This window comes from Mixophyes fleayi, chromosome 6, assembly GCF_038048845.1.
Source record: "Mixophyes fleayi isolate aMixFle1 chromosome 6, aMixFle1.hap1, whole genome shotgun sequence".
Lineage (NCBI taxonomy): Eukaryota > Metazoa > Chordata > Amphibia > Anura > Limnodynastidae > Mixophyes > Mixophyes fleayi.
The window spans coordinates 218,707,133-218,719,957 of record NC_134407.1 but is presented as its reverse complement, the minus strand read 5'-3'; the positions used below and the strand labels follow the sequence as shown (position 1 = coordinate 218,719,957).

The 12,825-nt window shown below is 42.4% G+C and overlaps 1 protein-coding gene across 2 annotated transcripts in view; it reads right to left on the bottom strand.

Moving 5' to 3' along the window:
• Positions 1-12,825, bottom strand: part of LOC142159791 (uncharacterized) — a 1,176,369-nt gene that overhangs the window by 1,116,274 nt on the left and 47,270 nt on the right. The gene's annotated exons all lie outside the window — the stretch shown is intronic.

The window sequence follows — 12,825 nt, the reverse complement described above, 5'->3', positions numbered from 1 at the left end:
GCGGTGGTACTGGAGAGCTGGGTCCAAACTTCAGAACAGCTGGAAGACGGATTAGATTTAGGGTCTAATCTGTAGGCCACAGGATTACAGCAATAGTGAAGAAGTTGTCAAGCACGGTCTTGAATCAGAGAGTGATGTTTATTTTGCTCAAGTGTCCTGACAAGAACAGTTCCACTGATTAAAGGTATCAGTGGTCAGGTCAGATGGAACATCAGAATGATACATTTCAGTTTACAAGGGCTCTCTTTTCATACAGTTTTAGACACAGCCGCACAGGCTATTTTTAGAATCAGGATGCAATTTGTTTACCCAAACAAGGATTTACACGCAATTCAAAGCTAACAATATTTACGCTTATCTGTGATATCCTAAAACCTTGCTGTGACTTCCTGCATCTTATCTTGGACACAGTGGACATCTGACAGCAAGTCTAATTACCCTTTCCTTTCCCTTAAGGGGTATTGGGCACTCTTATCAAAAGGTCTAATAAACATGAGATTAGCATGGGTGCTTTCTTCCAACAGTTGGAGAATACACATTTCCTCCAAAGAAAAGAATGCCCCAAGAAAAGTTGCAAACCCAAACAAGGCATTTCCTTACACCAAGATATACAAAAGACTTTCTAAACAAAGGCTTATTGTATCGGATATATACATCAGAAATAATGCATTTCCTCTAGCAAGCTTAAAACAGAAAAAAGGGAATTTTCTCCCCTGGTCTCAGAAATAAAGATTTCCTATATCAAAATATACACAATATTAAAAATGAGTGCATTGGCAATTATATAAATAAGCGCCCTGCGCTATTTCCTTTAAATAAATTTATACCATAAGTTACTTTTAAGTGATCCAGTTACATTGTGCAATCAACAAAGATGTTGTGTTTATATCAGCGCACAGTTCTAATAGAGGTGCTTTACCAGAGTAAGAGCTTCTAGGTGTAAAAGAGATATCCGCACTCTTAAATAGAGATTATAGTTCGCTACAAGTATACAAGATACTTAAACAGCGCTACATTCATTTTAGTGTAGGCTAAAAACTAGTGAATCTGTAAGTCACGAATGTTGGTTATTTACAAGCTTATTAGTATAAGTGTCAATCGGTGCCAATCAGAGATGAGGAAATCACAGCTTCATGCAGAGAAACGCGTCAGTTGTTTGGAGTGTCTGTTTTATTGGAGTCTGGAGCTCTGAGAGGTGAACATCTATATTATTGACACCAATTAATTTGCAAACAAAGCACAGTTGTTAATTTTCATACTTCTTACCGGATTTAAACATACCTACAGAAATCAATAATCGTACCACTGGATAATCTGGAGACGGCTTGAATATGCTCATTACAATCCCTGAAGAGAGGTGTGTGAGATCACTGTTGCGGTCCCCACCCGCTGCCTAAACACATCGGCGTAATTAACTGAACTGTCTCGTCATTTCCAGTGGCTGGTGGGTATTAAACATCTATAAGGGGAACTTTTTATAAGCTCCAGATACATCTTTTACAACCGTGTTTGATCCTATATATTAAGTACGGATGTATCTCTTCTATCCGGCCAATATCTTATAAAAGGCTATAAGAACTATTTTTTATAAATACCGTTATTATTTTTTCTATGTGCACCATTGGTTTCTACACAGTGTGAAAATCTCTTGTCAATTATTTGATAAAGGCATTCCTGGACATGACTATTGATATATAGATTAGGGATGAGCGCACTCGGATTTCTGAAATCCGAGCCCACCCGAACGTTGCGGATCCGAGTCGGATCCGAGACAGATCCGGGTATTGGCGCCAAATTCAAAAGTGAAACTGAGGCTCTGACTCATAATCCCGTTGTCGGATCTCGCGATACTCGGATCCTATAAATTCCCCGCTAGTCGCCGCCATCTTCACTCGGGCATTGATCAGGGTAGAGGGAGGGTGTGTTAGGTGGTCCTCTGTGCTGTTTAGTTCTGTGCTGTTTAGTTCTGTGCTGTTTAGTGCTGTGCTGTTTAGTGCTGTGCTGTTTAGTGCTGTGCTGTGCTGTGCTGTGCTGTGCTGTGCTGTGCTGTGCTGTGTTCTGCAGTATCAGTCCAGTGGTGCTGTGTGCTGTGCTCTGTCCTTCTGAGGTCAGTGGTGCTGCTGGGTCCTGTGCTGTGTCCTGTTCAGTCCAGTGGTGCTGTGTCCTGTGCTCTGTGCTTCTAAGGGCATAGTTATTTCCCCAATATTCCCCTGTGTTTAAAAAAATAAAAAAAAGTTTTTTTAAAAAATACCAAAAACTACTTTAATATTTTTTAATTACCACAAAATTTTCACAACCAATCCTGCAGTATAAGCCCATTGGTACTGCAATATTACCAAGTTCACACATTCAGCAGTAAAAGTCCAGTGGTACTGCAATATTACAAAGTTTACACATTCTGCAGTATCAGTCCAGTGGTGCTGTGTCCTGTGCTCTGTCCTGCTGAGTTCCGTAGTGCTGCTGGGTCCTGTGCCGTGTCCTGTTCAGTCCAGTGGTGCTGTGTCCTGTGCTCTGTGCTTCTAAGGGCATAGTTATTTCCCCATTATTCCCAAGTTTTTAAAAAATAAAAAAAAAGTAAAAAATAATTAAAAATTTAAAAAAAAAAAAATATATAATAATTATAACCAAATTTGCAAAACCAATCCAGCATTATAAGTCCATTGGTACTGCAATATTACCAAGTTCACACATTCTGCAGTATCAGTCCAGTGGTGCTGTGTCCTGTGCTCTGTCCTGCTGAGTTCCGTAGTGCTGCTGGGTCCTGTGCCGTGTCCTGTTCAGTCCAGTGGTGCTGTGTCCTGTGCTCTGTGCTTCTAAGGGCATAGTTATTTCCCCATTATTCCCAAGTTTTTAAAAAATAAAAAAAAGTAAAAAATAATTAAAAATTTAAAAAAAAAAAAATATATAATAATTATAACCAAATTTGCAAAACCAATCCAGCATTATAAGTCCATTAGTACTGCAATATTACCAAGTTCACACATTCTGCAGTATCAGTCCAGTGGTGCTGTGTCCTGTGCTCTGTCCTGCTGAGTTCCGTAGTGCTGCTGGGTCCTGTGCCGTGTCCTGTTCAGTACAGTGGTGCTGTGTCCTGTGCTCTGTGCTTCTAAGGGCATAGTTATTTCCCCACTATTCCCAAGTTTTTTAAAAATAAAAAAAAAGTAAAAAATAATAAAAAATTTTAAAAAAAAAAAATATATAATAATTATAACCAAATTTGCAAAACCAATCCAGCAGTATAAGTCCATTGGTACTGCAATATTACCAAGTTCACACATTCTGCAGTATCTTGTGCTACATATAATGGAGACCAAAAATTTGGAGGATAAAGTAGGGAAAGATCAAGACCCACTTCCTCCTAATGCTGAAGCTGCTGCCACTAGTCATGACATAGACGATGAAATGCCATCAACGTCGTCTTCCAAGCCCGATGCCCAATCTCGTAGTACCGGGCATGTAAAATCCAAAAAGCCCAAGTTAAGAAAAAGTAGCAAAAAGAGAAACTTAAAATCATCTGAGGAGAAACGTAAAGTTGCCAATATGCCATTTACGACACGGAGTGGCAAGGAACGGCTTAGGCCCTGGCCCGTGTTCATGACTAGTGGTTCAGCTTCACCCACGGATCTTAGCCCTCCTCCTCCTCCCCCCCCCTACAAAAAATTGAAGAGAGTTATGCTGTCAGCAACAAAACAGCAAACAACTCTGCCTTCTAAAGAGAAATTATCACAAATCCCCAAGGCGAGTCCAAGGGTGTTGGTGGTTGTCAAGCCTGACCTTCCCATCACTGTACGGGAAGAGGTGGCTCGGGAGGAGGCTATTGATGATGTAGCTGGCGCTGTGGAGGAACTTGATGATGAGGATGGTGATGTGGTTATTGTAAATGAGGCACCAGGGGGGGAAACAGCTGATGTCCATGGGATGAAAAAGCCCATCGTCATGCCTGGTCAGAAGACCAAAAAATGCACCTCTTCGGTCTGGAGTTATTTTTATCCAAATCCAGACAACCAATGTATGGCAATATGTAGCTTATGTAAAGCTCAAATAAGCAGGGGTAAGGATCTTGCCCACCTAGGAACATCCTCCCTTATACGTCACCTGAATAACCTTCATAGTTCAGTGGTTAGTTCAGGAACTGGGGCTAGGACCCTCATCGGTACAGGGACACCTAAATCCCGTGGTCCAGTTGGATACACACCAGCAACACCCTCCTCGTCAACTTCCTCCACAATCTCCATCAGATTCAGTCCTGCAGCCCAAGTCAGCAGCCAGACTGAGTCCTCCTCAATACGGGATTCATCCGAGGAATCCTGCAGCGGTACGCCTACTACTGCCACTGCTGCTGTTGCTGCTGTTAGTCGGTCATCTTCCCAGAGGGGAAGTCGTAAGACCGCTAAGTCTTTCACCAAACAATTGACCGTCCAACAGTCGTTTGCCATGACCACCAAATACGATAGTAGTCACCCTATTGCAAAGCGTATAACTGCGGCTGTAACTGCAATGTTGGTGTTAGACGTGCGCCCGGTGTCCGCCATCAGTGGAGTGGGATTTAGAGGGTTGATGGAGGTATTGTGTCCCCGGTACCAAATCCCCTCGAGATTCCACTTCACTAGGCAGGCGATACCAAAAATGTACAGAGAAGTACGATCAAGTGTCCTCAGTGCTCTTAAAAATGCGGTTGTACCCACTGTCCACTTAACCACGGACATGTGGACAAGTGGTTCTGGGCAAACGAAGGACTATATGACTGTGACAGCCCACTGGGTAGATGCATCCCCTTCCGCAGCAACAGCAACAGCTGCATCAGTAGCAGCATCTACAAAATGGCTGCTCATGCAAAGGCAGGCAACATTGTGCATTACAGGCTTTAATAAGAGGCACAACGCTGACAACATATTAGAGAAAATGAGGGAAATTATCTCCCAGTGGCTTACCCCACTTAGACTCTCATGGGGATTTGTGGTGTCAGACAATGCCAGTAACATTGTGCGGGCATTAAATATGGGCAATTTCCAGCACGTCCCATGTTTTGCCCACACCATTAATTTGGTGGTGCAGCATTACCTCAAGAGTGACAGGGGTGTGCAGGAGATGCTTGCGGTGGCCCGCAAAATTGCTGGACACTTTCGGCATTCAGCCAGTGCCTACCGCAGACTAGAGGCACATCAAAAAAGCTTGAACCTGCCCTGCCATCACCTCAAACAAGAGGTTGTGACGCGCTGGAACTCCACCCTCTATATGCTGCAGAGGATGGAGGAGCAGCAAAAGGCCATTCAGGCCTACACAGCCACCTACGACATAGGCAAAGGAGTGGGGATGCGCCTGAGTCAAGCGCAGTGGAGACTGATTTCCGTGTTGTGCAAGGTTCTGCAGCCATTTGAACTTGCCACACGAGAAGTCAGTTCCGACACTGCCAGCTTGAGTCAGGTCATTCCCCTGATCAGGCTGTTGCAGAAGCAGCTGGAGAAAGTGAGGGAGGAGCTGGTAAACCATTGCGATTACAGCAAGCATGTAGCTCTTGTGGATGTAGCCCTTCGTACGCTTTGCCAGGATCCGAGGGTGGTCACTCTTTTAAAGTCAGAGGAATACATTCTGGCCACCGTGCTCGATCCTCGGTTTAAAGCGTATGTTGTGTCTCTGTTTCCGGCGGACACAAATCTACAGCGGTGCAAAGACCTGCTGGTCAGGAGATTGTCCTCTGAAGAGGACCGTGACATGCCAACAGCTCCACCCTCATTTTCTTCCACATCTATGGCTGCGAGGAAAAAGCTCAGTTTTCCCAAAAGAGGCACTGGCGGGGATGCTGATAACATCTGGTCCGGACTGAAGGACCTGCCAACCATTGCAGACATGTCTACTCTCGCTGCATTGGATGCTGTGACAATAGAAAAAATTGTGGATGATTACTTTGCTGACACCATCCAAGTAGACATGTCAGACAGTCCATATTGTTACTGGCAGGAAAAAAAGGCAGTTTGGAAGCCCCTGTACAAACTGGCTCTATTTTACCTGAGTTGTCCCCGCTCCAGTGTGTACTCGGAAAGAGTTTTTAGTGCAGCGGGGAACCTGGTCAGTGAGCGGCGAAGGAGGTTGCTTCCTCACAACGTTGAAAAAATGATGTTTATAAAAATGAATAATCAATTCCTCAATGAAGTACAGCACTGCCCTCCAGATACTACAGAGGGACCTGTGGTTGTGGAGTCCAGCGGGGACGAATTGATAATGTGTGATGAGGAGGAAGTACACACTGTAGGGGGAGAGGAATCAGAGGTTGAGGATGAGGACGACATCTTGCCTCAGTAGAGCCTGTTTAGTCTGTACAGGGAGAGATGAATAGCTTTTTTGGTGTGGGGGCCCAAACAAACCAATCATTTCAGTCAAAGTTGTTTGGTAGGCCCTGTCGCTGAAATGATTGGTTTGTTAAAGTGTGCATGTCCTATTTCAACAACAGACCTCTCAACTGCAGCTCATCCCTCCTCTGCGGGGATAATGTCTCCTGTGCTCTGACACGTCACTCTGTGTACTCTCAGCCTCAGGATCTGACACTACAGCTACCATGCCTCTTGTAGCAGCCCTCACTCCAGGGCCTCTTCCATGTGCAGTGTCCCCCTCTCTCTTGGGTTCACTATAGTGGCATGGAGTTCTCCCCCTCATCCAGGGCACACATTCCTTGCCCTGGCTCAGTCACCACGCTCAGACTTCCAGGCAATGCTGGGGGAGCCTGGGAGCTTCCACCCCAGGTCCCCAGCTACAACTCTCCTCTCCTGTGTCTTCTCTCTCTTTCTGACACTTTAAAGATCGTGCCTTTAAATGAAAAAGTCAGTCTTCATTGCACGACTATGTGCAAGTGCAACAGGGACATTTTTTTGGGTTTACAAAGTCAAACAATAACACTACGACCCTGTCTGTCTGGGGTCTGTCAATGACGAATTGTCTGGAGCATGTTTGGAGGAGGTATTGTGGCCCCGGTATCAAATTGGGTACCGGGGCCACCCCACTATGCAGTCCAGATACTTGTTTGGTGGAATTCCGACACGTGGAGGGTTTTTAAATTATATTGTGGCCTCGGTACCAAATTGTGTACCGGGGCCACCACACTACGCAGTCAAGATACTTGTTTGGTGGAATTCAGACCAGTTGAGGGTTTTATTATTATATTGTGTGGACCACTCTATCTATACCACACTACAACTCTATACCACTCTATTTCCTACTTTAATTCTATTTAATTCTATTTCCTACTTTAATTCTATTACTAATTAATTACCATAAAGAGGAACAAAAAAAACCAATTTTACCAAAAGTATAATATGACTTAGACTTACAAACACTACACTTTAAAGATCGTGCCTTTAAATGAAAAAGTCAGTCTTCATTGCACGACTATGTGCAACAGGGACATTTTTTTGGGTTTACAAAGTCAAACAATAACACTACGACCCTGTCTGTCTGGGGTCTGTCAATGACGAATTGTCTGGAGCATGTTTGGAGGAGGTATTGTGGCCCCGGTATCAAATTGGGTACCGGGGCCACCCCACTATGCAGTCCAGATACTTGTTTGGTGGAATTCCGACACGTGGAGGGTTTTTAAATTATATTGTGGCCTCGGTACCAAATTGTGTACCGGGGCCACCACACTACGCAGTCAAGATAGATAGATGCGTATTGCGTATCATAGATAAAGTACATTCAGTGGTGTGGGGCAAATTGAAAAATATTCCAAATGCACTGACATTATCAAAAACAAGAGGTTGTCACACGCTAAAACTCCAACATGTATATGATGGAGAGGATGGAGGAGCAGCCGTATGTGTAGTGTAATGCAGATCTGTTGAAGGTTTTTTATATATTTTATTGTGGTGCCCAGTGCCCACTCCTCTACGCAGTCCAGATACATTTATTGGTGCGAATCATAAAAGTTCAGGGTTTTTAATATATATTGTGGTGACCCACTCCTCTACGCAGTCCAGGTACATTTATTGGTGCGAATCATAAAAGTTCAGGGTTTTTAATATATATTGTGGTGACCCACTCCTCTACGCAGTCCAGGTACATTTATTGGTGCGAATCATAAAAGTTCAGGGTTTTTAATAGATATTGTGGTGACCCACTCCTCTACGCAGTCCAGATACATTTATTGGTGCGAATCATAAAAGTTCAGGGTTTTTAATATATATTGTGGTGACCCACTCCTCTACGCAGTCCAGGTACATTTATTGGTGCGAATCATAAAAGTTCAGGGTTTTTAATATATATTGTGGTGACCCACTCCTCTACGCAGTCCAGGTACATTTATTGGTGCGAATCATAAAAGTTCAGGGTTTTTAATAGATATTGTGGTGACCCACTCCTCTACGCAGTCCAGGTACATTTATTGGTGCGAATCATAAAAGTTCAGGGTTTTTAATATATATTGTGGTGACCCACTCCTCTACGCAGTCCAGGTACATTTATTGGTGCGATTCATAAAAGTTCAGGGTTTTTAATATATATTGTGGTGACCCACTCCTCTACGCAGTCCAGGTACATTTATTGGTGCGAATCATAAAAGTTCAGGGTTTTTAATAGATATTGTGGTGACCCACTCCTCTACGCAGTCCAGGTACAATTATTGGTGCGAATCATAAAAGTTCAGGGTTTTTAAGATATTGTGGTGACCCACTCCTCTACGCAGTCCAGGTACAATTATTGGTGCGAATCATAAAAGTTCAGGGTTTTTAAGATATTGTGGTGACCCACTCCTCTACGCAGTCCAGGTACAATTATTGGTGCGAATCATAAAAGTTCAGGGTTTTTAAGATATTGTGGTGACCCACTCCTCTACGCAGTCCAGGTACAATTATTGGTGCGAATCATAAAAGTTCAGGGTTTTTAAGATATTGTGGTGACCCACTCCTCTACGCAGTCCAGGTACAATTATTGGTGCGAATCATAAAAGTTCAGGGTTTTTAATATATATTGTGGTGACCCACTCCTCTACGCAGTCCAGAAAGATACCTTGTTGCAACGTTTTGGACTAATAACTATATTGTGAGGTGTTCACAATACACTGTAAATTAGTGGAAATGCTTGTTATTGAATGTTATTGAGGTTAATAATAGCCTAGGAGTGAAAATAAGCCCAAAAACTTGATTTTTAAACTTTTTATGTTTTTTTCAAAAAAAATCCGAATCCAATACCTTAAATCCGAACCGAGACCTTTCGTCAAGTGTTTTGCGAGACAAATCCGAACCTCAAAAATAACGAAAATCCGGATCCAAAACACAAAACACGAGACCTCAAAAGTCGCCGGTGCACATCCCTAATATAGATGGATTTATTTAATTATATTAAAGACTCCAGATTGTTTTATTGTAATACTTTTATATTATATATTTTTAATAAAAATTTTTTTTATATTATCAATGTTTGGTGGTATATTTTACTAAGGCGAAGACTAATTGCGCTTCCATTTTCTAGCTTATATAATTACAGATACAGTCTATTGGATTCTGCAGATACCCATATAACTACCAGCACTATAACTGTAAAAACATATATTGGTATTTTAAGAGAGACTATGAACACAGAACAGCAGTTGAATGTAGTAGTCAGACTTTTGTTTCCAACCAGCCACAGGGGAGAGATGATGTCAGGTTGCATCATATTCCACGACTGGAATATGTGCGATACAAACCTCCTATAAAATTCTACATTATAAAAAGGGATAGCTGAAAGAACTATTTTTTTTATTGCATATTGTGTGTTGTATATGCTAGTCTGAGCTTAGTCTCTGGACGCAGGAGTTATGGATGTAATGTTGTTTGGTGCCACCTAGTGGATGCCACCAGTACTAATCTAAGCAATAGATCAGAACTGCTCAGTAGCAGGCAGAGAGCATTGACACAGGACGTAGGATTCAGGACAGGCAGGGAACGGATTAGAGTTTAGCTCTGTAGGTAATAGGAATACCAATAAATAGTTTTGCTATAGTACAACACAGAAATGTAATAAAGACTTGTGTAATATGACATACATATGTGTAAATTCTGTTCCATAGGTCTTGAATGTACTGCACTATAATAGTCATGATATTTAAATGGCATGAATGTGTTTATTCATCTGATAACTATGGAACTAATTGGCAAACTCTGTGCAATACAAGCCTAGGATAATATAACTATTTCCATGATTGAATTGAATTATTTTACAACAGGGTTTAGTGCACACAGTGGCGGATCCAGGGGGGGGGGGGGCGATCGCCCCCCCTAGCAGGGGCTTGCTGCCGGCGGCTGCACAGTATGTGCAGGTCCATTCAGCAGTGATGGGCAGGGACAGTGTGCTGCCCGGCCGCTCTGATTGTGTTTTAAACACAATCAGAGCATCTGGGCAGCACACTGTCCCTACCTGTCACTGCTGAACGGACCTGCACATAGTATGCAGCCACTGGCAGACTCAGATGTCAAAAAGGGGGCGCGGCCTAAATCCTCCCCCCCTACATCGCCCCGGTAGAAGTATTTTCTAGATCCGCAGTGCACATGATATTTAATTCTTTTAGAATATAATTTTGACATCATTATAGTTAGCAGATATTTGCGTGTGACAGATTTGTAGGTTAGGTCTAGCCCCAACTATACTATCCCTATCACAAAATCAGTAACAGATTATTCATGTGATTATTGATCACTTTCCATCAGGGTGATTGATTTTACTATTTTGCTTTATATAATGAAGAGAAAAGAGAAGGAGGTTGGCTCCGTACCAGATATGAACAGACCATCCAATAAATAAATGTGATTATTATATATATCACATTTGAAATTGGGGGTGCACCAATGAAGTAATTGATTAGAAGAAAAACTGAAAGGAGAGAATCTCCTGACAAGAAAAAGAATATGATGCACTCCGGTCTGAAATAGCTAAATGTATTTTTTATTATTTATTATGTATATAAAACATAACTTTTATTAATTAATGATTAATAATGGTTCCTGGTCTAAAAAAAAGTGAAATATGAGTGATTAAAAATAATAATTGTGGATGTGTGCCACAAAATTATACACACTAATCCAAAATTAGATTAAAAATGTCTAAGGAGGAGAGCAAAGGGTCATTATTATATTGTGTCTGCTCTAAAATTCCAGCTTGGGAAATTTGAGCAAGTCATGGAAATTATCCCTTTATAATTGTATCCCCAAGGTTAAGGCAGAAAATATCACTATTGGCTGATGGTAGTCTCTTGTCACTCAAACTAGAGTGAGTAATTAACAAATGGTCAGAACCTAAAAAGGTTGGGAAGATGGCAATCAGAGCTTTATCGCCAGATTAGATTACAAAAACAATGAAACTCAGTGCTTACCAATAAGAGCTTTCTGAGGGCTTTTTCAGATAGATTGCTGACTCCATACTAATTTTAATTTCATTGTTTTTGTAATCTAATCTGGCGATTATAGTGTATTATATGGTATATAATTGTGTGTACAATAAAGTATAATACAGATATACACACACATACAGCATATATACTCCAAAAATATACTGGTAGATTAATTGGTTGCTAACAAATTGACCCCTAGTCTGTGTCTGTGTGTGTATGTTAGGGAATATAGACTGTACGCCCCTATGGGGCAGGGACTGATATGAGTGAGTTCTCTGTACAGCGCTGCGGAAATAGTGGCTCTATATAAATAAATGGTGATGATAATGACATATATATATATATATACATATACACACACTATATGTTTATATTATAATATACATTGGTCAAAGTGGACATTTGTGGTTGTATGGTAATGCATACTTACCAACTTTACGATCTTCAATTCCGGGAGCCTGCGGAGGAGGTGGGCGTAACAGGGGGCAGGGCTCCAAAATGCACGTCATTTTGGACCCACCCTCCATGACATAATGACGCAAACCCGTCATTTGACAGCGGGGGGCGGGGCCAAACGCCGCGATTCACCAGGAATAGCGGCGTTTGGGACCTAATTCTGCCCACTTCACTAGGAAGTGGGCACAATTATCCAGATGCGGGAGATTGCCACACTCTCCCGGGAGTCCGGGAGACTCTAGCAAAATGCGGTAGTCTCCCGGACATTCCGGGAGAGCTGGCAAGTATGTGGTAATGTAAGTGGAAGGAATTTGAAAGTTTTACAATCATAGTTGTAGGAAATGTGGGGGTATGGCATATTACTGTATACCGGTTCACGTCAACCACTGGTAATATATAATAGCATACTTTGGATCTGTTCCAATTCAAGGGTTGTAAAAGCTCACTGCTTAATTATGTAGTGGAAAATATTAAATAGAAAATAAGTAACAACATGTGTCCTCAGTCAAGGAGAGCAGTGGCCATTTTCTTGCAGCTCACCTCCTCATGGTAAATACATCAGTAAGATATAAAGTGCATATCTTGTATACAGTATAGAGCTGGAAATGAATCTCACTGGTATAATCCATACTTGCCAACTCTCCCGGATTGTCCGGGAGACTCCCGCATTTTGCGAGAGTCTCCCGGACGAGTGTGGCAATCTCCCTGATAGGAAGTGGGAAAAATTCAGTTTAAACGGCGCGATTCACCCGGAATCGCGGCGTTTAGCCCCGCCCCCGCTGTAAAATGACGCAATTTGCGTCATTCCGTCACGGGGGCGGGGCCAAAATGACGCGCTTTCGCCGCTCCGCCCCCTGCACGCCCACGTCCCAGCCGGCATCTCCCGGAAAAAGAAAAAGAAATGTTGGCAAGTATGATATATTCTGTGTGCAGGACAATCTCACCAGTTATCCTGAGGAAACACTGGGGAGAAGAATAAGTAATCCCTATATCTGTTGCCTGGACAGAGGCAGACA